This window comes from Artibeus jamaicensis, unplaced genomic scaffold, assembly GCF_021234435.1.
Source record: "Artibeus jamaicensis isolate MK-2021 breed Jamaican fruit bat unplaced genomic scaffold, CSHL_Jam_final contig_482, whole genome shotgun sequence".
NCBI lineage: Eukaryota > Metazoa > Chordata > Mammalia > Chiroptera > Phyllostomidae > Artibeus > Artibeus jamaicensis.
The window spans coordinates 12995304-13020430 of NW_026521857.1; the positions used below are offsets into that span (position 1 = coordinate 12995304).

Consider the following 25127-nt stretch of genomic DNA (forward strand, 5'->3'; position numbering starts at 1 on the left):
AGGGGGTATAATACCCCATTTACATAGTAAGGAGTCAAGTGAGGCACTTGAGCACCATCTGAAACCATGAAGGTCAGTGGGTGCTGGAAACATCAGGGGGAGCACTGTGTAAAATATATGATTGTCTAATCACTAAGTTGTACACCTGAAACCAAAGCAAAATAGTACTGAAAAGAAACTGTGATTGAAATATAAAAATAATAATAAAAAAAGAAAATTATGAAGGTGAGAAAAAACAGAGATAGTAAGAGGGTACATTAGTGCAAATCCTTGTGTGCAGAAGTAAAAATACTGTACAAAGCTGATAAATCAAAAAATGGGATATAAGCATATTATTTAGGATTTTATGGCAATTAAAATTGCCATGAAATTGAAATTAGAATTGGCTAAAGTTGCTTACCACACAGAGTGAAACAGGATAAGGAGGGGGAGAAGATTTTAATAATGTTATTTGAATGTCATTTTCATCACATGTAAGTATTAATCTAAAGATAAGAATGGAAATAATACTCTTACCAAGTATTGGCATTGGTGAAGGAAAGAGACCCTTTTATAGTCTGTTTGCATGAGTGAAAATTGAATTGGGCCAAGCTTTTGAAAGGGGAATTTCATACTATTAAAAAGAACCAGCCGCTCTCTTTAATAATAATAACACTATACAAGTTTCTACACCACAAGGACCATGTTGAACAGCAGCTGGCAAACCAACCAAGAGATGACAGAGATACACTAAGGTTTTCCTTCATTGCACATGTGTGTGAACATAAACACACACATACTCACACCGTGCATCTCTCAAATGTTGACTCACTAAGGTGGAAACACCAGCTGCCCAGGTTCTTGGAGTTCTCCCACTTCCAGCTTTAATAGTTTGTAGTGCTCCTTACATGGAAGGCTGTGTTTCTCCTGGTGGTTTCCCCATCCTCACATGACTCATTCTGGTTTACTTTTGTGGAGGCGACTAACTTGGGAGCTGGAACTTTTTCCCCCTTAGAGAGTATGGGGCTAACCACAGTGTTCCAATGTCTGTGGGTGTTGGCCAGCCAGTTGGAAGGCCTGCTCTTGGTCTCTCAGTCCTTTCTTTGTGGTTATTCAGAAAAAGCCCTGTCTGTGTTCCAAATGTGGTCCGCCTACCAGCAAAGCTGCCTCTGTGGCCTGACAAGCTCACTCTTCCTGTGTCATCACTGATGTTATGGGAAAGAGAACACCACTGCCTTTGGACAGCCTCAGCAAGTGCTGTCCAACTTGACTTGAAAAGTGAAGCCAGGTTCTTCCCATGATTTGATGATGAGACTCCTGGGAAATTCTATGTCAAACTACATTTTTGTAGAGCATGACAGTTAATGCATAATTATAACAGCCCTCAATCTCTATTTTATATGAGAAAACTGATGCTTACTAATAGTAAGGTAATTGCCCATGATCCTTCTGCTAGAAAGAAGTAAAATATGGATAAAGATCCAGTTCTCCTGAATCCTAATCTTGTGTTTTTAAGTACATTGTATTGATTATGCTATTACAGTTATCCCATTTTTTTCTCCCCTTTATCCCCCTCCTCCCTGTACCACCCTCCCACCAGCATTCCCCCACTTAGTTCATGTCCATGGGTTGTACATACAAGTTCTTTGGCTCCCCCACTTCCTATACTATTCTTAACCTCCTCCTGCCTATTTTGTACCTACCAATTATGCTTCTTGTTCCCTGTACCTTTCCCCAATTCCCCCCCACTCCCTACTGTAACCCTCTGTGTGATCTCTATTTCTGTGATTCTGTTCCTCTAGTTGTTCTAGTTTGCTTAGCTCATTTTTGTTTTTAGGTTCATTTGTTAATAGTTGTGAGTTTGTTGTCATTTTACTATGCATAATTTGATTTTCTTTTTCTTAGATAAGTCCTTTTACATTTCATATAATAAGGAACTGGTGATGATGAACTCCTGTAACTTGATCTTATCTGGGAAGCACTTTATCTGCCCTTCCATTCTAAATGATGCTTTGTTGGATAGAGCACATCTTGGATGTAAGTCCTTGCTTCTCATGCCTTTGAATGCTTCTTTCCAACCCCTTCTTGCCTGCAAGGTTTCTTTTGAGAAATCAGCTGTTAGTCTTATGGGAACTCCTTTGTAGGTAACTGTCTCCTTTTCTCTTGCTGCTTTTAAAGACAAGTCTCTCCTTGTCTTTAATCTTGGGTAATTTAATTATGATGTGTCTTGATGTGTTCCTCCTTGGATCCATCTTCTTTGGGAATCTCTGAGCTTCCTGGACTTGCATGTCTATTTCCTTCACCAGATGGGGGAAGTTTTCCTTAATTACTTTTTCCAATAAGTTTTCAACTTCTTGCTCTTCCTCTTCCCCTTCTGGTACCTCTATGATTCAGATGTTGGATCGTTCCAAGTTGCACAGAGGTTCCTAAGCCTCTCCTCATTTTTTTTTTGAATTCTCATTTCTTTATTCTGTTCTTGTTGAATATTTATTTCTTCCTCCTGTTCTAAATCATTTGAGTACCAGTTTCTTTCCCTTCACTGTTAGTTCCCTGTATATTTTCCTTCCTTTCACTTTATAGCCTTTGCTTTTTCCTTTATTTTGCAGCTGTACCGCATCATTTCTGTGAGCATCCTGCTTACCAGTGTTTTGAACTCTGTCCCTGATAGGTTGGCTACTTCCTTGTCACTTAGTTCTTTTTCTGCAGTTGTTTAAATATATTTTATTGATTATGCCATTAGAGTTGTCCCATTTCCTCCCTTCATTCCCCTCCACCTGGCACACCCCCTCCCCCCATTCCCCCTTTTAGTTCATGTCCATGTGTCACAAGTTCTTTAGCTTCTACATTTCCCATACTATTCCTGCCCTCCCCACTATTTTGTACCTACTGTCTATACTACTTATTCTCTGTACCTTCTCCCCCCTTCTCCTCCTCCCACTTCCCTGTTGCTAACCCTCCATGTGATCTCCATCTCTATGGTTCCACTCCTGATCTAGCTGTCCTCTTAGTTTGCTTTTGTTTTAGGTGTGCTTGTTAATAACCGTGAGTTTGCTATCCTTTCACTGTTTATATTTTTATCTTCTTTTTCTTAGATAAGTCCCTTTAATATTTCATATAATAAGGGCTTGGTGGTGATGAACTCCTTGAATTTGATCTGATCTGAGAAGCACTTTATCTGCCCTTCCATTCTAAATGAAAGCTTTGCTGGTTAGAGCAATCTTGGATGTAGGTGTTTGGATTTCACGACTTGAGATACTTTCCTGCAGTTTTGATCTTTTCTTTCATTTGGGCCATATTTCTTTATCTCAGCACACTTGTTATGTTGTAAGGGGTGGAGCCTTAGGTATTTGCCAGGATGGGGCCACCCACTTTGCTGCGTTGTGGCACTGTACCTGGGGGAAGAGTCAGAGAGCAAACAATGATACTTGCTCAGCTCTCTCCCCACTTTCAGTCACTTCCTCCTCTACTCACAAACAAATTGGGCCCTTTTGGCTGATTCCTGGGTGGGTGGGTTTATGTACATTTTAGGACCCCAAAGGCCTTTCCAACAGACTCTCCTGTGAGACTGGGAGTTTCTTCCGCTGCAGCAACCCCCACAGATTTTTACAGCCAGAGGTTCTGAAGCTTTCTTTTCCTGCACTGGAACCCTGGGTTGTGTGGTCTATCTCTTCCCCCAGTTGTTCTTCCCAATTTATCCACACATGAATGTTGTTATCCTCCTTTTGGTCGTGCAAACAGGCAAAGTATATCTGTCTATGCCTCCTTCTTGGCCGGAAGCCCCTAATCTTGTGTTTTTTTCATACTATACTGTGAGATGATCTTTAAGACCTCTTAGTAGGATAGTTGTTGGGATTAGTTAAAAAAGCTTTTTACTCTGCTTCTGCGTTTGGTAGAAATTCCTGTTCTAGATGGTGATATCCAGCATCTTACATTGTAGGGCTTTGGACTGGATCCCAAATTTGTGGCTTAAAAATTGTGTGTCCTTCTCAAGTTCATACAGTATCTCTGAGTTTTAGTTTCTTCATCTGTAAGATGGAGATAGTAATACTTATCTCCAATCAAAGCTCACTAGGATTGCTGTGAGGTTAAAATGATATAATGTACATCAAGTACTAAGTAAGAGCTCAAAGTGGTAGTGGATGTCAATATGAAGAGAATTACTCTGAAATATTTTAACTCATTAAATAACATTCCCAAATTTCCTCTTCAGATAAGTTCCTTAGTGACTATTCTCCTCTCTTCTAATATGTCAACTCATCTTCACAGTACTAACTTTTAAAACTAGCTGGTTATGTGACTATAAAGACAAGAATTTTGAGTTAGTAAACTCTCCTGCCAAAAGCAACTAGTATTATTATATATAAGACACTGAGCACCCAACAAGGGCATATGCAATGAGATGACAGCAAGTCCCATTCTTTCTTGACCTCAAGAACACATTTTCTCAAGGAGGATGCTGTGTACATGGTATGTGGAATTGTTTTTAATTGATGAGACAGTATCCTTTATATCAGGAAGAAGGCATTTGTTAGGCAAGTGCCAGTATTACAGGTGGTCAGAGGAGTGAAAAGCATTTGTACTCAGTAAACATGTGCTACCAACTTCATAGGCAAACAAATGGAGACTATTATCGTAGCTTTTGCACATTGGTGAAGATAAATGGCAGATAACACCACAGGTTGCTGTGCCCTTTGAAGGAGGATGGATGGGAGATGGGGAGTAAAGTAAACATCTACAGTGAGAGGACTGTGGCACTGGCTTTAGCCATCAGGGGCTACAAAAGTTAGTCATTTTCTGTGAATTGGGGTAAGTCCATGAAGACACCAAATGCATATGAAGGGAGAGGGATGAGGAGAAAAGGTATGTGTATAAAAAGGAGATAGAGTTCCTTTATGGAAGGCTTGTTCTTTGTGATCATATAAAGCGACCAAACCTAAATGTACATAGAGGGACCTATGTTCTCACTAACATAGTGAGGCTCATAGAGAGAGGCTTTGATTTTGTGTCTACTTGGGGAACTCTGAGAAGGCAGTCCACCATAGCCCTCAAGGTAAAAAGCCTACTTGCTTCTTAGAGGAAATGATGTTGGAATTGCAGGCTTGATCTTCAATGTCTTGGTATAAAGAATAGACATTAAGGCTGTACCAATTTTTAGTATGAAAAAAAAACACAAAGGTTTTTTCTGAAAAACTGGGAAATACTAACTTATCAGATAAGTGCATATCTTCAAACCCAAGTCAGTCAAAAATGCCTTGAGTAAGACTCAGAGTAGTCTTATTTTGCAGCACTAAAGAGACCTGATCTCACACATTGAAAACATTGAGAAAATTAATAGAAGATGCAAGAGAAATAAGTGTAAGTCAAAACTTCAGAGCAGTGATCCTTAACAGGAAAGAGAAAGGGGTGATTTTGTCCCCTACCCCCTTCCTGGGGACATTTGACAATGTCTTGAGATATTTTTTGATTGTTACAACTGGAGGGGAGGATGATGCTGGTACTTGGTGGGTAAAAAGGGGCAGAAATGTGGCTAAACATCTGACAATGCACAGGACAGCCCTCACCCCAACAAAGAACAAAATATTAATAGTGGAGGTTAAGAAACCAGTGCTTAGATGTATCATCCTTTTCACCAAATATATCAGCTGTTAAACTATGTAGCCAGTTGAATGAAAAAACGCCAAAGGTAAGAACAGATAAGTTTCTAGCATAAACAAATGAGAAATTTTAGCTTCTCCCCACAAATCTCTTCCCCTAATCTTTTCAAATATGAATTTAATAGAACCATATTTTTTAAAAAGCTATACAAATTTTATGACATTATTATTACCTGCATTATTCTTGTAAATCACATGAATTGCCTTAATTAATGTTTACAACTTCATATAATTACCCCGATTTCATAGACATTGAGAGGGTAAATGTTAATATTTTTTGGACCTCTGCTATCTATCAGATGCTGTACTAGGCACTGAGGTTGTTACCCAGACAGATAAAAACTTGGTCCTAAGAAGTCCCAAATCTCCTAGGGGACAGAGATGTGATACACATAATAGAAGGATAAACACAGCGTGGGAGAAGGAGAACAGGGAGAAAACCGAAGTCATTTGCCTGAGGTTATGAAACTAGTCATTGGCAGGGCTGGGACCTGTCTTAAGGTCTTCTGAGTCTCAATTCCTCTGTCTTGGCGTAACAAATTCACTCCCTTAGCTTTTCCAGAGAAGTAAACATAAAACTGAAAAGTCCTCAAAAAAAAAATCTGTAAGTTACTTCCTGGGTGATGTTTAGAAACACTGTTGAAAGGGCACTTGAGGGTAGGATTTTAAAAGGGAAGATAAGACATAGCAAAACAGAAAAAAAAACAGGCTTCAAACCCACAACTGAGCTGTTCTTGTACTCTGTATTTATGTAAGACCCACGCCCCCAGAGTAATCCGACTTTGAATTGCAGGAACAGGAAACAGACCTCTCTGGTGCGTGGGCTAAGTCCCTTCAAATGCGGCCGAGCGTCCTGGTCCCCCCGCCGAAGCCGGGCGTGCGGGGTGCTCCATTTCGGCGGGGACTGTCCTGGGGGAGCGGCAGGAGCGGCGGGAACTTGAGAAGCCGCGACAGGGGCCTGGTCAGCTCTCATCTGCTTCTTCTCCTCCCCCAAAGCTGGATGGAAATATGAAGACACAACTGACTGGCAGTTCCTCATTCTGATGACAAACAAGAAGCTGATTGCGATGAAATACCACTTTCCAGCTGTTCGTTTCCACTTCCACTTCCCAGGAGACGTGCGCTTTGCCATCCGCCCATTGAGTGGTTCTGAGCCAAGCAAACGCAGGCCTCACAGCTCGGTCACTGAGGCTGGAAGACTGCGCCCCTCCCGCTGACCTGCCAGGTGGACCGGAGCCGTGGGCCCCGCGCTGGGGACACTAAGGACTTGTTTCCACTCAGGCCAGGGCCTTGTCCCGGGGGAAGGCACAGGCAGTCAACACAAACCTGATTCATCTCCCCCCATTTGTAAAGTCCTGATGTCACCACAAGCCAGCCCTCCCTCCGCTCCCCTTCCTTGTCACTAAGTTCACACCACGTTTACCGTAGGGTGCTTCGCCAGGGCCGCAGCGCGGGCGCCAACACGCCGCCTCTGGGCCAATCTCGTGGCCTCCGGGGAACCCGGAAATGGCGCCTCAGCCCGTAAAGGGGCCCCGCCTCCCGGATACAGCGGTGGGTGGGGAGCGGCGAGAGCGCAGCCGCACCGGGCGTCGGGGCACCAGGGCGCGTTGTGGAACTACTTCCGGTAGTGCCCCACTGGTTGTTTGATTACAAGCCCTGGCCACGTGGCTGAGTTTGTGGCAGCACCCTCCTATACACGGAAAGGTTGCCCTGTGATTCCTGGTCAGGGTACATTGAACCTGTGTTCCAGGTTCAATCCCCAGATGGGGCACATTCGGGGAGGCAACCAATTGATGTTTCTTTCTCACATCAAAGTTTCTATCGCTTCTCCTCTCTAATCAATAGTCATATTTTGGAGTGAAGATCAAAAAAAGAAAACGGCACCTCAGAGACTGAAGAAGTCCAACTAGAGGTGCTTCACCCTTGCTCTGAGTTGTAATTGCCCAGGGAACTTTGAAAACATATACACGATTGCCACCCCAGCTTGAGGTGAGCTCCTTGAAATTGAGAGCTGGGGCTTATTCATCTTTTTCTCTTCCATATCTAGCAGAACTGGGCTAATAGCAACCTTGGTTGGTTGTTGAATGAATGAATGCATGAATGGTAAACAAGCTCTTCACACAAAGTGGAACCGGGATGCAGTTTCAGGCTTCCCTGCGTCTACCCAAGTTGGCCCAGTAGGACTTGTCCCGGCCCTGCTCCTGAACCACTCTCCAGCACGCAGTTGCTGCTTTTCACCAGTTGGCAGGCTCAGTACCCTGTACAGATGGTAATTGGTGACGTGGCACTTTAAACACCACAAAAATCGATGGGAAATGTGTTTCTAGTGGTTGGTAACTAGTAATAAAATAATGAGGCTCTGCCTGTTCTGAAAAATGTCCAAGCGTTGGGCCAGACCTTATTACTGAGGGAGTATGCACCACTCCTTCTCTCCCAGCGCTCTAAGGAGAACTCCTTAATTGCAGAACCTCTGAGTTCACTCCTTTCAAAGAGGAAAGATTTCTTACTGCTGGGAGAGAAGCTTAGTCAAGCTATGCAATAAAACCCTGAGTGGGGGAGAAGAGACAGTGATGAAGGCAGGAAAAGACGAGTTTTCTTCAGGGATATGAGAAGAGCCCCATCAGAGCAACCAGGTGGGAAGGAAAAAGAAAAAATTTAGTGAATGTTTGAGTTCTTGTTTATGTCTATTTTCTGTAATGATTTGAATGAGATATGAGCAAAGAATGAAGTTCCTTTTAAAATTGTATTTTGGCCATTGTCCTGTGCTTCTAAATGCAACACTGTCCCAAGGCCAACACACAAGAGACTAGACTTTATGAAAGTTACACCTACAAGTGGATGAGAAGGGCGTGCAAAAAGACAAAAGCATGCCTCTCACTCAGTGTTTTGCTAACTCCACAGCTGCCTCTGTCCAAGAAAAGGGAGCCAGAGTGAGTGGAGGCAGCAGAAGTCTCAGAGCTAGTCAGTTCTGGCTGCTGCTGAGGGGACAGCCTGGACAGTGAAGCACTGGGTCTTGAGGGTGGAGGTGGAGGGCAACCCAAACTAAGTGCTGTCCTTAGCATTCACTGGGGCTCTTCAGCCAGGGTGTCCAGGAGCCCTTGGGGGTAGGTTGCAGGGAGGTAGGGAAAACTCAGTTTGGAATCAGGTTACCACTTAATGTGGGTGCCCCTGGGGCAGCCTGAAACTAGACAGGCTTCTACCCAAAGCAGGATGCTTCAGGGTGGCCACACCACTGGGTCATGGAGACCACTACTGGCAGGTGGTAGCTCTGGGGCAGCCAGGGCTTCCAGTATATCAATAATAGTTTACTCAAGGAGAAGCCTCTGGGATATACTCACAATCCCACCCCACCCCCTCACCACATGGCCGCAGATCTTAAGATCAGAAGGGGAAATTTTCTAGGGCAACATCAGAGAGACAGCAACGCATATGGTTAATTAACTGTGGGGAGAGGGGCTCTTGACCATGGCAGCCCCTGTGATTCAGGCTTATTACTGCAAAGTTGAACTCAGGAGAGAATAGTGGAGGCAAAGCAAGGTGCCATGAAGAAGGGCCACATCGTCTTGGATGGAAAGCAGTGGGAGCGTTGGACTACAGAAGACGGAAGGCCTTCAGTTGAGGCTTTGTCCACTGCTGACATTATAAATAAATTTGCTGTCAGTTTTCTCATATGAAAAACAAGATCTGCAGTGTCTTATACATGAAAGTATCTGGCACATAGTGTACATTCACTCATGTATTTATTTCACAAAAATATCGGATGTTTGCTATGTGCCAGGCACCAGGCTAGACACTGGGGACACTGGTGAGCAGAGAGCTGTGGTCCTTGTCCTCATGGGGCTTACATTTTAATTGCAGAAATTAAAATATTGGCTGAATCCAGATCCCTACTTTCCTGCCCACTCCCCAACCTCCTTCCTGTGTAATGGGCTTCAGCCAGTACTTTTAGAAAGTGTGAGCAAGAAAGGAAAGCCTCAGAACACTACATTTTAGGGCTGACAGGAAAACGAAACTGGTCTCCTGGCCATAACCATCCTCTTTCCCATAAGAGATTTCTGGGGAAGCTGAGGAGATTCCAGTTTAAAGCCAGGGAATGATCACAGCCTCCCTCCAGGCCTTTCCAAGAAACCAAGAATCTTTTTCTAGGCCTGTACCAAAAGCAGATATAATCAAACCAGCATTTTAACACATCTTGTGAGAACAGTAGGATATTTGACAGACCATTTCTAGAGACTGATGAGAGGCTTGGAAAAAAGGACCATAGAAGAAGTAGGAAAAGGACTGTGATGGTCAACTATGAAGGTGAAGACACCATAGGGGTGATTTAACCAAGGTTATGTGTGCACCAGTTCTTTTCCTGCTCAGTGGAGAGCTAAGATAAAATATATTTCTGTTGTAGTGGGAATATTTTAAGTTAGATGTAGGAAAAAACTGCCTGACTCTAAGAATGGTTAAATGCCAACAAAATGGGTTATAGAATAAAATCAGCTTTCTTATATTTGAGAGAACAAACTTGTAAATAAAGCAACGAAACTTAGCCCGTATGAATGCTTGTTATCTGATTCTGTCCTTCAAGGTCAAAACCGAAGAAACACTGCTGAGCACTGATGATTATCATCTCTGCTGTGTAAGGAAGACTGGATACCTGTAGGCTGAGGGGATCACTTCCCACTTGGGGAGACCGCTCTCAAGTCTCCTTTTGAGCCTTTAGCCCATCTTCCACCTTCTCCATCCAGCTCATTGACCAAGAGGCTGACCTGCAGGAACTGTGCGAGGATCCCTTGCCCCTGGGTTTGTAGCTGAGTTCTGTAGGTTGTCCTCCAGAAGGGATGGGGGAAAGCAATGCTGGGCATTATACAACCCTGTCCCCCACAGTTTGATGGCTGCTGGACTCCTTTATGGGAGGCTGTAGATCCCACTGCGTGCCCTTTCACGCTGCTATAGCTCTCACTGGGTTTGAGGAAACGCTCCGCCATTGTCCCTTCAGGCCCAGAGGTGGTACCAGAATGCTGCGGACCCTGGACTGCCCTGGACTCTGCCCAGACCTTGTAAATAGTCCTCTAACAAACACTCCTGAGTCAGCCCTTTGAGTGTCTGTGACATCTGTCTCCAGCTGGAGTTCTGACTCACACACGCTGTGAGTCGGACTGAAGGAATTCATTAAATATTTATTCTAACAGAAAGGTTTTGAGCAACTATTTTATATAAGTGATAAATACTAAAGGACCTAATAATAACATCTAAACATTTTTGAGTGTCTGGCATGTGCTAGGTACTAGACTAAACCGATGCATATGATTTAATCATCATAGCAGTGTTATGGCCAATGTGTTTTTAAACCTCTTTCCAGGCAAGAAAACTAATGTACATTACAGTTAAGTACCTTGCCTGAGGCTACATCACTTGTAAGTAGAAAAGGCAGGATTCAAACCCAGATAAAGTCCATTTTTAAACTTACATTTTAAAGTTCTCTTTACAGCTTCTAATATACAGTGGTAATTATGATAGGAGGAGGAAGGAACTCTGCCATGTGCTAAGAGTTGGGTACCTAAAACTAAGCTCTGTTACCCAACTTGAAGTCTTGTAGAGGTGCAAATATGAACAGATGACTGACTGGATGAAAAGCACGCCAGGTGACTGGGGGTGGGAGAAGAGCAGTGTGGAGGAGGAGCCTTACGTGCAGTGATATGCTGATAAATGCGCAACAAATGGTCTCCTATCCTCCCCAAAAGCCCAGATTTATAGTGTTTGCCAATTTCCGTGGTGTAAATACTTGCACTGTGGCTGATGTCCAGTTGCCAGTATAATATCACTCAGTGGAGAGTAAGGAGATGTGCACAGTTGGCTTTTGAGAGTCAGCTCAAGCCTGCTCTAGCTCACTGCTGAATTTATGCACGAGGGCAGCAAGTCATGAAGTGTAGGGGCACTGCAGGCTGCTGGAGCTCAGGGACCCAGAGGTGCGGAAGGTGGACCGGGAACAGGGCTGAGCCCGGAGAGGAGGGAGAACAGACCACAGGAGAGGGCTTTGGCCGAAAGGCTAGAGCTGCACTAACTTGGCACTGACGCATTGTCCCTGAGTGCTTCAAAGTGTGGCCAGTCCACACTGAGATGGGCTAGAAGTATAAACTATACACTGGCTTTCGAAGACTTAGCAAAATATATATATATATATATAAAAGATCTCATTAATATTTTCATGTTGACTACATGTTAAAAATGATAATATTTTAGATATATTGGGTTAGCCACATATTTACAATTAACTGTATCAGTTTCTTTTTACTTAGTAAAATATGGCTGCAAGAAAATTTCAAACTACATACATGGCATTATATTTCTGTGAAGTATCTTTAGGCCAGAGAATATGGACATTATTCAGCAGGCTGCAGGGAGTCTTAGAAGAGTTTTAAACAGATGTGGTCTGCTGCCCAGACACTCCATCCGGTGCTGTGTGGAGTTTGCTGAGGCCAGGCAGGAGGGGGAAGCTTGACAGGATCCAGCCAGAGCGTTGGGGACTGAATGAAGGCAGAGGAAGTGGGGATGAAAAAGAGGTGAGCAGGCTGTTGGGACAAGGTAGCTGATCGGATGTGGGAGGCGAATAGAGGGAGGAATCAAGGATGATGCTCAGGTTTCTGGCTTGGACAGCTGTCTACATGAGAGTGGTTATAACAGATAAAAGTACAAGAGGGGTGAAGGTTTCTTGGGAGAAGGGAATGAGTTCAGTTTGGGGTGTGATGAACCTGAGCTGAAAGGGAACTTGCCAATGTCCAACAGGCCACTGGGTACAGGGGTCTGGAATCCCATTGGCACCATCTTAAAAATCTGTCCTGTTCAATCTCCTAACACCTATACTGCCACCACCCTAACCCAAGCCACTGGAATAATATCTTATCTGGATTAGTGCCCTACCCTCCTAGCTGGTCTCCTTGCTGATGCATTTTCCTGCTTTTTCTCACGTCTCTATCAACAGCCAGAGTAATCATGTTAAAAGCCACGTCAGAACATGGCACGGCTCCCTTCTCAAACTTCCAGTGAATTCCACGGCACCCAGTGTTCATGCCTCTCCACACACCGACCTAAGGCCCTGCGTGACCTGGCCCTGCTGCCCTCCGAGCTCCCACTCTCTCTCCCTGGGCAACTGCTCTAACCACACTGGCCTCCTCGCTGGTCCCAGAGCTCACCAGGAAGCCGCCTGCCTTGGGGAGCCTTTGCACCTGGTACCCTTCCCTTGAATTTCTGAGGGGCTGTCTCCCTCATCTTCTTCAGGCCTTTACCCAGCTCTCCCCTTCTCTGTGAAGACTTTCTGCTCACCCAGTATAAAATGACACCATCACTCTCTCCTGTTCTTACCTTTTTTCATCAGCTCTTGTCACTATTAATCATGCTGTAAATGTTAGTTATGGTATTTATCATGCTTCATGTCTGCCTTCCTCATTAGAGTGTAAGCTCTGTAAGGCAAAAATAGTGTCTTGTTTTCTTCTCTGCTGCATCCCCTGCACCTGGAATAGCTCCTGGCAGATAGTGGACCCTGGACTAGTATCTGTTGAGTGAAGGAATAAACTAGTCTATCAATGGGGCAGTACCTGGGTCCTAGAAACAGACCTGTTTTGGGAATCCCAGCTCTGACACTCGTCATCGTGACCTGGGGCTGGTTATTTATCATCTCTGAGTCCTAGTTTTCTCATCTGTGTAACGGAAAGATTAATAACGCCTCTTACAAAAGATTGTTGTGAGAATGCACTCAGTCAAGAAATATTTATGGAACCCCTCCCATGCACCAGGTGCTGCATTTAATGGGGATTAAATAAGATAATGTACAGAAGACCTTGACGTCGTGTGTGCCATATTTTAAGCTCTCGTAAACATTAGCATTTCCTGAGTAATAACAGGAAGAGGGGGAGGAGCATTAGGCAGTCAGAAGGGGGCGCTGTGTGAGGAAGATCTGGGAGAGGCCCGGCCGGCCCAGGGCGAGTGAGCAGAGTGGGAGTGAGGGGAGGAGATGGCTGATCTGGCTGAGTGCACAGGGATGAAACCCATGGGGGGCGCTGGGAAGCAAGCCGGACCCTAAAGTCTGGATGGGGGTGGGGGGAATTCTGGTGTCATCGCCAGTACACCGGTGCCAGAATCCTAAAGAACTGCGGGCTCCCCCTGAAGGCACAAGTCACGAGTCAGTCCTCCCAGGAGGAATGACATTGAGGGGGGCCCTGCAAGGAGCTGGGGCTACAGGAAGAGCAGTGACGTGTCCGGCTCCCACCTACTTTGACTGGACTAGGCTTGGACTCTGGAGTCCCGTGCCTCCCTCCTTGAAAACCCCATGAAAGAGCCGGAGCCTCAGTCTGGTCACCAGTGGACAATGGCTCTTTGTCACCATTAGTAGGTGAGAGCGCAGGCAGAAGTCTGAGGGGGTCTCAGGTGGCATGGAGATGAGGGTCAAGGCACGAGCGAGTCACGGAGCATGGAGGGCTGGAGTTCCTGCCCTTTCCCTCCAGACCTGGCGTGACTCTGGCCCTTGCTGCCCTAGCCGTGCCTTGCCCTGGTCTTCCTGGTGGATTTTTCTGGAAGACTTCCAAGGTTGCCTCTCAGCTCCGTGGCTGGAAATTTGCAAGATGCTCTCACCCCCACCCTCAGGTCCAAGCCCCAGGGATATGGAAGCCCGAGAGAGACCGCAGTTATTTCAAGGACGGGGCCCCTCCAGCTCTTTGGTGCCCACGAGGTGATTTGTCTCAGAAGTTTTTGTGGTGCCACAGTGTCCCACGTGATGTAGGGGACTCTACTGTTTTAGGGAGTAGATCAGGCCAGGAAGTCAAACCTTGTTGCGTAGTCACTCACTTTTCACCCAAGTAAAATACAAGCCAAGACTGCCAAGCTTACTGCACGCCTCCCCACTCCACCCCTCAAAACATGTTGCATAAGAGACCCATGCAGCTCAACAAGCGATAATAAGGAAACTCCCGCATGACCACCACCCAGGTCGGGAAGGGAACCACTGCCAGCCCCCCAGGCCTCTCCCCCTTTCTGATTTCAATCCCTTGCCTCCCCCTAAATAAATTACCATTCTGACTTCTGGGACAATCATTTCCATGTCCTTTTTTGTCTGGTTTGTTTTGTTTTACAAAGCAGCATGGTACAGAGGTAGGAACATGAATTCTGGAGCCAGAAGGTGTTCATTCACATCTTGGTTCCTCTACTCACTAGCTGTGTGTCCTTGGGCAGACTACTTGATCTCTCTGTGCTCAGTTTTTCATCCGATATAAAGATAATGATAGCATGCAAGCTGGTAAGTTTGTTTAAAATATTAAATATGAGTTAATATAGGTACAGTGCTCAGAACAGCGCCTTAGATAGTGTGGCTGCTCCTTATCCTGTGTCATCTAAATATCCATCCCTTAGCAACTATGGTCTAATTTAAAGTTTTTCAACTCTTATAGTTTCTCAGCTCTATATTAATGGAGTTGCATACAAATTTTAAAAAAAGAAAGCCAGGCACACGAAGCCGATAGGATAAAGCAGCAGCGCTGATGGAACCAGGAAGGGATGTGCCAGACACTGCAGTTCCCCGGGGAGGAGCAGCCGGTGGCGGTGGGGGGGTAGCACACACGGAGGTGGCGCGTAAGCAGGTGATGCTGATCTCAACAGAGGAGTGTGACCAGAACACAGTGTGGGTCCAAGGAGCGGAAGGGACTTGGGGGGCAAGGCAGCCTGTTCCCCCCTCTCCCACCAGCCTGCACCAGTGAGGCCGAGGAGGACAGCGTTTGTAAACAGAAAAAAGCTCCGTTCCCGTGAACCTCAGTCTGCTTCCCACTCAATCTGCTTCCCGTAAAGCATGGTGGAGAGCGCTTCTGCATTCTGCCTCTGGTTGCATTGCTTCACTTTTGTTTTAAATCCTCACCCAAGGGTATGTTCATTGATTGGGGGGGGGGGGGGGGCAGCAGTGTCAGAGAGAAACATCCATCAGTTGCCTCCTGTCTGTGCCCAGGGATCAAACCTGTGACCTTTTGGTGCACAGGGCAACACTCCCACCAACTGAGCCACCCAGCCAGGGTGCATAAGGTCACATTTTTGCTCCTGGCACCTGGGTGGGGCTGTAGGTCACTGCACTGACAACAAACATTTCCTTTTTGTTGCAGCCTAGACAGTCAAAGCCATGTGGGCCTCTCTCTCCTGAAGGAACAGTCAGTCCTGTGCTTAGGGAGCAAAGAGCCCCAACTCCCAACTGCATTCTGGGTAGAGTTAAATTCCAAATGTCAAGTTGTTTAGCAAACTTATTAATGCCAATGCTTCACTGAGTTACATGGTTTTCTTTTGAAGTTATGTTTTCCTGTTGCTAATGTTCATTGAGAACTTGCTCCACTCTCGGCCTTGTGGCAGGAGCTCTCCATGCATCTGCCCACGTGGTCTCCATGCAGCTCCCAGCTGGGGTTTCCCACCCACCTCTGCTTCACGGAAGAGGAAATGGGCGCATGGTAAGTTGCTCGGGATCACATGGCTGGTAAGTGACAGAGGCCTGGCAAAGGCTGTGCTCTTGACCAGTCACTGTTCTGTTTCTTTCCACTTCCTGCAAAACAGTCCTGGCTCTGCCATCAGCAGGCTGTGTTGCTAGACGGGCTGCTGAACCTCCGTGGGTTTCGGTTTCCCTGGGTGGAAGGAGGCGTCCTCTGGGCCCCAATGTGCTGTACGTCCCAACTCACTTTGGCGAGGGCCTCCCATGGACGCAGCCCAGCCCTCGGCACTTGGGGACTCCAAGAGAAGTACTGTCATGGCCTCTGGCCTCCTAGGGGAATTCGTAATATGGTGGGGGACACAACTGATGGTACAAGACAGTGAATAATTAATTTCCCAAAATGCAGTTCGGGCCAGAGTATATATGGGCTGCAGGAAGAAAGCTGAATGATTCCTGCCTAGTTGAAAAATGGACCATCTTAAAGGAAGAGCAAATCCTACTTGATGTTTGCTGAAAATTACATGTCTGTCAGGCAAGGGTCAGACAGCCTGTCTGGTGGACAAGGCTTTATCACTCAGCTCCTAGTCGGCCCGACTTACAGATTCCCCACCTGCAAGAGCCCTGCACAGCTGGCAGACCGGCCGCATTTCAATGAAACAATAAACACATAAAGATGATGTGTGTTTTTTTCCCTCCACACAATATGCTTTGTTATATTGACACATCTTCTCCACAGGGCTGTGCACGGGATAAAGAGGATGTGTGGTGAGGAAGCAGAGCCCAGGAAACAGAGGGCTATTTGGAATTGTGCAAAAGTCACTGAACGAACCCCGGAATAGAGATACCACACTTGCTGTGGCTGGTTATGTGAGCAGAAACACAATTTGGCTGGGTTGGGGCCACGATACTGGGGGATATAACAATTGGATTTTCAACTCTAGCAAGTTTAAACCAGTGTTGCACACCAGAGGGACTATTTTAAAGTGTTGAGCTTGGGTTCACTAAGTGAGCTCTGAGCCTTAGGTTGGTTTCCACTCACTACTACAACATCCCAGAGCCCGTGGCGAGGCGGCACCTGTCCCAGAATTCTGGGCCTCCCACCTGCTCTCTTCCTCTGTTTGTTTTCCCTTAGGTTCTGTGCCAGTTCTGCCACTCATTCTACCATTCCAAGGGATAATACCATCTACCCATTGCCAAGATTTCCATGTCCAGCAACAGGCTGAAAGCACTCAACTCTAGAATTCCAGCTGAGAGCTGGGACTCGGAAAAACTGCCCCATCCCATTTATCGGAGGACTCAAAACAACTGGCAATTTTGATGTGATTCTAGAGCAAGAGCGGGCGCTGCAGCAGGCCCAAGCAGTCCCGCCTTGTGGACCCACAGACTGGAAAGCCCCACGGTGCCGGGAGGATCTGTGATAAATAACAGCTCCATCCAGTGCGTCTGGCAAGTTGCATTAGGAGAGCTGAAGAAACGCTGATGGCCAGGGGTTTCTTATGACCAAGGAGGGGGAAAAATCCAGGCCCGGTTCGTGGAGGGATTGCTGGTGCGAGCTGAAAACAGACTCTGCTGCACTGCAAATCAGGGGTCTCTGAAGAGTAGGAAGGTGTGAGAAAATCCTCCCAGTGGGCGGGGCTTTGGGCAGTGGGTCTGGTCATCCAGTGTGTGAAGAGGGAGACATGGCTTTAGGTCAGATGACGCTGTGGCCCCTGAGCTGTGGCAAGTGGGTTGGCTGCCTGGTCAGAGGCCTGGAAGGGGGAAGATTTGGGAGACCAGGGGCGAGGTGATACGGGACATACATAGATGGGCCCCGAGGGTAGATGGGCCCCGAGGATCTCATACATGAATGCCCACCGGAGAACCTTCTATAGAATCTGGGACTCACCAACCAGACCAACAGGAAGACGTGGGCCGTAGATATCAAGCAGCCTGCTCTTGTCTACCCCGGTGCTGGCACAATAGGCCTACGACTGGAGTTACCAGGGCGGCAGAAATGAGGAGAGTGCACACACCCAACTTGGCAGAGTAATCGACTCTGGTCATTGTGAGCAGGTAGGATTGCCACTGCGTTAGGAGGATGGGAGGAATCAATCTGGAACCTAGGGGATTCATTGGGATTGATGTTGCAGCCCACTTTCAGCTGTAGATGGGCAATTATATCGACCACACCTGGTAAGGGCATGGTGGCCAGGGGTTCACGCCCTCAGGGATAAAAGTCTGTGTCACCTCAGCAACCAAGCAGCCTCGCCCAGCAGAAGTGGCTGAAAGTGAGCGGAATCAAGAAAGAGTGGAAGAGGAGAGTTCCAGTGTGAGTTCCAGCATGGGGACCGGCTGCACTGGTGGGGAGCTGCGGTCTGGTGCTTTTCTTCTATACCCGCGAAGCTCTTTGGAAGCCTGGCTGCCTCTACCGCACTGCCTTGCCCACAGGCGCAAAGGCTAGAAGAGCCTGGGAGTCTTCATTTCCCTGGGCACTGCTTGGTCAGGGACTGATGGAGTTTAGGGGTAAACGTCTGCCTTCCTGCCTCCATGGGGGCAAACTCACAGGTCTCTCTATTCTGAGACCTCACCTGAAATCTCACCGCCTTGGCTCCTCCCCCTTCCCCGGCCTGCTTCCCCCATCCCTGTGCCAGTGCGTTCCTAAATCCCACGAACTGGAATCTTCTTCTTAGGGTCTGCCCTGGATAACCCCTCACCCCTCAGATAATAATGGGTCATATTCACAGAGCATTTATTCACGAAGTCACTGTGGTCAGAGCTGCTTCACGCCCTCATCCACATCATTCCCCAGAAGCCGGTCAGGTGAACTGGGGACCACTGTGAATGCTCAGCAGCGTAGCTTGTCACTTAAGGGGCACAGGCCCTGGAGCCCACCTACCGAGGGTCAACTTTCACTTCTGCCAATGGCCAGCAGTGTGGCTTTGAGCAAGTTACTTTCCAGCGCTGTAAAATGGGGTAATGATGGAGTCTACTTCACAGGCTGGTTAGGAAAAGTTGAGGAGTTACTGTGGGTAAAGTACTGGAGTACCACATAGGTTTTCGTGAATTGAACAAACACTGCACACAAAGGGCAGACCAGACTTACAAAGATCAAAAAACTTGCTCAAGTTCACCAAGCTCACCTGGCAAAGACGGCATTCAAACTCAGATCTGTATGATTTCTAACCTAACCTCTTAACTAAAACCCTGTGCGTTCTGCTCAGGCCTCCTGCCCCTGCTTCACCACGATGTAGTTCACAGGACCACTTCTCCCCAAGACCCCTGCCCAACCCCGGCTCGTCTTTGCCGGGAGACAAGAGGAGAGCCCTGATCTGCCGGCAGCTGCCCCGGGGCCCTTCCGGGCTCCGCACCTGTGAACAAAGCAGCCACCTCTCCAAGACTTGGGATATCACCTTGTCTTGGGGGGCCACCATGTGTTAAGTCTCAGGGACTCTCTACAGAACTACCTTTTCTTCAGTTCATGGACCTCCCCCCAACTCCACAAAAAAAAAAAATATATAGAATTTCCTTCACTGCTGAAGTAATAGCTTCTGAGTACTTTTTTATTTTTAATTCTAAAGTCTTTTCTCTGTTTTCCCAATTGCAAAGGTAAATGAGATCATTTAAAACATATGGGAACATGTCAGGGGAGGGAAGTGAAAAAACTCTCACTTGTCGCCCACGTGACTTTCCAAGGCTTCACCCACCCAGGCCTTGACTCACTGGGGCTGTCACGGCCTCCTGTTGGACTTCTGGATGACACACCTGGCAGGCCTGGCAAATGTCCTTATAAGGCCGCCTCCCTGGCCTGCGTTTCAGGAGGCTGTGAAGCAATGTCCCCGAGCCGGGAAGGGCAGGGAGCAGCTTGCTCCTAATTAGCTGCAGCTCCACTCAAGCGGCCCTGCTTCCCTTTCTGTGCTTTTGAACATGAGAAATCTTAACTACAAAATAACCTTAAAAGCAAAGCCATTTATTTCCATGTGATACATTTAGCAACAAATGTTGAGCATTAAGTACTCTGTGCCCGGCACTTAAATCTCACCTGGCCACTCTTTACAGGAAAGGGGAGAGATGCAGGCACAGTGCTGAGCTTCAAGGTGCCTGGGATCCAAAGTTACATTTTCTCATTTTGTGTGTTTGTGAGGCCCTGAGGGTCCATCCAGGTCCCAGGACTTGGGAAGGGAGGGTAGAATGGGGGAGGGATGTTGAACATTTAATGGCATATGTACCAAACACAGTGCTTTACATTTGTTTCCTATTTAATCCTTGCAGTGACCTGTGAATTAGGTGTTTAGGATGATACCGGAATTTCCCTGGAATGACTGCTCTAGTTTATCTTGCTTTTCTCTAGATCCCAAAGTCAGCCAAGGTGATGCTCCTTAAGTTATTTACATTTTAACTTCAAAGGGTGTTTTCTGCTTCAACCTTAGTCCTTACAGCTCTGATCAGTCACCAAGACGTCCTTCCAACTCCAGTAACCAAATAAACTGCCCTGACCAATGGCAAAGGCTCAACTCCCCAGACTAGTCACCCCTGCCAGGAATCCTGGAGCCCAAAGGGGATGGGAGGAATCCACCTGCCCACCTCGCCCATCACAAGAGATGGGGAGACCCCAGCACCTTCCATAACTTCATCTCAGGGCTCTCAGTTCACACCCCCATGCCTCCTCCTGCAGTCAGTTAGCTCAGGATCCAGCTTCTGTGCTGAGAAGAGGACCCAAAGTCAAGTCGATGCCAGGATCTTCACCTCCTGGATCTTCACCCTCTTTGGAGAAGAGGTGCTGCAGACACAGACATCTTTCTGACCCAGACTAGGTTAATTCCCCCTGTGATGTGCTCCTCCTAAATCCTCTTTTGTGGCTCTTAGCACACATTTCTCTTTTGGACAGCCAGGAGGCAATTCTGCTGGAAGGACAGGGGGCTTAGCTAGACGGCTTCCCTGCGTCTGAAACGCTGACCACTCTGCCCTCTGCAGTGTCCCTCGTCCTCATCTCCCTCCTCCTTCCTGCCGCCTGCCTCTGACCACAGTGCTCCCCTCGCAGCTCCTTAAACACACAAAGCCAGAACTGCTGGATAGTGTACAGGAGTCTAGTCAAATACAATTCAGATAAACAGTGAACAACTGTTTTAGTGTAAGTATGTCCCAACTTGTATTATTCATTGTTTCTCTGAAATTTAATTTTAATGGGGTGTCTAAAGTTTTTCCTCCTCCTCCTCTTTTTAGTCTTCTCCTTTTCATCTTCCTCCTCCTCCTCCTCATTTTCCTTCTCCTCCTTCTCCTTCTTCTTCCTAAATTCAGTGACTGTGTCACACTTATTCCCATCGCTGGAGAGGTCCTTCCCTGGCGGTGGCGAATCTCCCTCCTCACTGGACTCTGGTTCCTGCCCAAGTATTTTCTTCAGGGAGGCCTCACGGGCCACCGCATCCCAAACAGCAGCGCCCAGACCCCCGTCCCCATTCCCCCTCCCCTTGTTTTCCTCAGAGGCTTATTTTGCCGGACTTTACAATGGACATTGGCTTTTTGTTTGTCTCCCCACTGGTATGATTGCATCATGAAGTCAGACACTCACATCTGTTTTGTTCACTACCATTTCCCAGTATCTAGAACAGGGCTTGAAATAGACCAGTCACCCCAAACCATTTGTTGAATGAATGGAATGTTCTGCATAATCAGGAGAGAAGAATTTTAAGTTTCCCAGTCAGGCCAAGAAAGAGAAGGAGGCCCTGATGAAAGAAGGGGAAGAGTGAGGAGGGGAGAGAGGAGGAGAGAGGGCACATTGCAGGGCCTTTCTCGGGCTGCAGGCGAGCTCAGAAGGGCGTGGAGTCCGCGTAGGCAGCTAGATCACCGCGCGCAGTAGAGTTGCGGAACTTGAGTTTTGCCACACCACTCAAAAGTTGAGTCTGGGCTTCACAACTTGCCAGCTGTAAGGCTTTTAAGCATTGAATTCCCCTCTCTAGGCCTCGTTTTTCCTGTCTGTTAAATGGAAATAACACTATTACCCACGTCAGAGAGTGTGGGAGGCATAAATGAGACAGTGTGTGTAAAGCATTTCACACAAAGTCGGGCACCTGGCAAGTGTGTTCTAGAAAACAGCTGTTGCCTCTAACAGCCTATTCCTCTTGATGATGAAACACACGGCGAGTGCCTTTTTGATTTCGCTGACTCTCAGTTGATGACCATTGTTCAATAGAAACAGGATTTTTAACTCGGGGTTTTGTTCCCCATAGTCACTGCAATCCACAACAGTGATTGGAAATAGCAGCAGTGCGCGCCTGAGCCGGGAGAGACCAGCGCGCTTACCTGCCCGCAGAGTGACCGCTCCCTCGGCAGGGTTCAAACGCAGCCACCTCACAGAGACGCGTCTCTGCAGTCAGGGGGCCTCAGGTTTCTAGGGAATAGTCGAAGCTGCAAGTGTTAAAGCCGGGGCGTCAAGGGCGCATGTCACTGAGCACACAGGGCTTGGTGCGGCCATGGACGCTGTGACGTGCTGGCTCTGTGAGTCTGGGCGCCGCTTAACCCCGCGGCCTCACATTCTTCCTGTGGAAAACGGGATGATATTTCCCGATTTGTCTTTCTTACAGATTTGGATGATGATAAAATGAAAGAGGGCATGACAAAGAGTTTTGGCAATCCTGTGCTACTATATAAAGCCCAGGATCACCATGATGTCATCAGCATTGTCCGCAGGGGTCCCGACTGGCTGGCTGTGGATCCCCCGGACAGGTCGCCTGGACCTCTTGGTGTCACCCACGCCCTCTACCTCATAGACACACACCCTCTTCCCGGCGCCAGGATAAAATACTTCTCAGTGATGTGTCTCCGTGGGGTTAAAATGACACAAGGCACTCATACCAAGAGCTCCGCCACTGCATTCCCGAGACAGGCCAGCTCGTGACTGCCAGATGTGCAAAGGCAGGAAATTAGCAGCAGGTCTGAGTAAACATCTCTGCTCGTTAGTAACTGGCTAGGCTTTCAAGGACTGAACACCACCTATGAAAAGTCCCACGGTCCCCAGTTTGAGCAGCCTCCAGCCCTTCTCTGATCCCAGCCTCAGCGTTTCTGGGGAGTTCTCTGGTGGCAACACGCTGCAGGGGCCAAAAGATGCACCCTGACACAGGCAGGCAAAGCCAGGAGGTACCTGCGCCTGGGGCCTCAGCCTGCGGACCCAAGGGTCTGGCCCAGCCTGGAAAGCCAGGTAGCCTCTGAGAAGCCACTTTCCTTTCTCTCATTTGCATGCTCATTGGCCAGAGCTGTCCTCCAGCCACAGCACGCAGGATCCTTGCCTCGGGTCCTGGAATTTCATATATTTATGAGAAAAATTAACCAAGTGACTTCTATACACCTTGTACTAGGTGCTAGGAATTCATCAGTCAACAAAACAGATTTTGAATTTCTCTCCTTTCCTGAAAGTTACATCCTAGTGAGGGAAGGACAGAAAAGAAACATCAACTAGTTTATGAACTGTGTTAGCAGATGGCCTGGAAATGTGTTACATACATGACTTGGAACATTAGCAGCGTAGGGAGAGTAGCAATGAGAGCAGGGTGTAGGGAGCAGTGGGATTCATCTTAAACGGGGGACTCAGGACCGGTTCATGGAGAAGGTACCACCTGAGGAGGCAGAAAGGAGGCAGGCATCTGGGAGAAAAGGATTCCAGGCAGGGAGGGGAGCAACCAAGCAGAGACCCGAATGGCTTCGCCACTGCCCGGTGTGCTCAAGGACGGAGGAGAGCAGTGACTGGAGCTGAGTGAGTCAGGGAAGCAGCGATGTGGGAAACTAGCAGCTGGGGTGTGGACAGCAATCCCGGGATGCAGCAGCAGGAGAAAAGAGGCTCAGACCCACTGGGGGCAACGGCCAACTTTGGTTTGGGGGACCCTGATGCTTATGTAATTTAGGGAAGCCTACTTTGAGGAAAAAAGTATAAAATTACGAGTACAAAAATAGGCACAGCATTTTGGACCTGCAAGGAAGGGGCCCTGAAGCAGGTTCCCTAGCTTCCTGCCTGGGGAGCAGTGGACCTGAGGGCTGTTCTTGGGATCCGCCCAGCGGGGCCACTCGCTCCCAGGCAGCAGCCCTCCCGCCCTTCCTGCCCTACAGAACTGTCCCCAGTGACTTCTTTTTGTGACTTCTTTCCCCATTGCAGACTTTCTGTTTCATGGATCTCCAGAGACTTTTCATAGATAGAAATGGGACAGACTGAGGAGCAGAGGGTGTGTCCCAGACCGGCCATGTGGGTCAGCCTCCAGCCTGCAGGGGTGACAGTGATGGTGAGGACAGACAGGGAAGTCCCTCCGAGGAGGGGAAGGACAGGAATCACTTCTCCCCAGAGCGCAGCGCTTGGTGGTTCCATCCACTCGAGGGCAAGGCCCACACTCACCATATGGGAGGCTGAGGCTCCTCCTCTAGATGCCCCTCTGTGACCCTTCGGGGAGCTGCTTCCACAGGCTGGCGCTCTCTCTCTCTCTCCAGCTGGCTGGGAGAGCTCCACCCGGGGAGGCCCAGGCTGCTCTGGAAACCCGAAGGGGTGAGGACCGGAGCAGAGCATGCAGGAGGAGAGAAGGAAAGAAATTATTTAGGGCTGCTGAGGGGCCTGATTAAATACTCAAATTAACATTCTTCCTTTCTTTCTCTCTCTCCCCTTCCCCTCTTCCTCTCTCTTTCTTTTTCATCTTTTATTCTTCTTTCCCTTTCTTCTATCCCCTCCTCCTTCTTACCCTTCTCCTTCTTCTCGTCCTCTTCCTTCTTCTTCCTTTCTCTCTTCCACCCTCTTCCTCTTTCTTGCTCATAAGAAAATATGGCATTTAAAAGTAGCCGGTGTGGTATGTCTTTTCCAATTATAAAAAAAAAAATCATGATACTTGTCTTAAAGTTGCCTGCTGCTATCTTGTCTAGGTGGAGACATTTAAACAATTTTGGATATAATATGGGAATTTTGATTGATTCTTTAAAATGGGTTCTTGTTGTAATAGAATCTTTTGCCTTCTGGAATGAAGAGGTCAGTCAAACAAGAAGCACAGTGTAGCTGCTATAGGTAAAGTTTTATTACGGGCTCTGTGGGGGAGTCAAGGCCTTGACTC

At 47.5% G+C, this 25127-nt stretch overlaps 1 long non-coding RNA gene across 1 annotated transcript; it reads right to left on the reverse strand.

Moving 5' to 3' along the window:
- Positions 1-2888: 2888 nt before the first annotated feature.
- On the reverse strand, positions 2889-24547 carry LOC128627899 (uncharacterized). Its single transcript, XR_008392193.1, has 3 exons — positions 24428-24547; positions 6442-6629; positions 2889-3371 (listed from the first exon to the last, which is right to left on the reverse strand). It is a non-coding gene; the product is annotated as an uncharacterized LOC128627899 (long non-coding RNA).
- Positions 24548-25127: the final 580 nt, after the last annotated feature.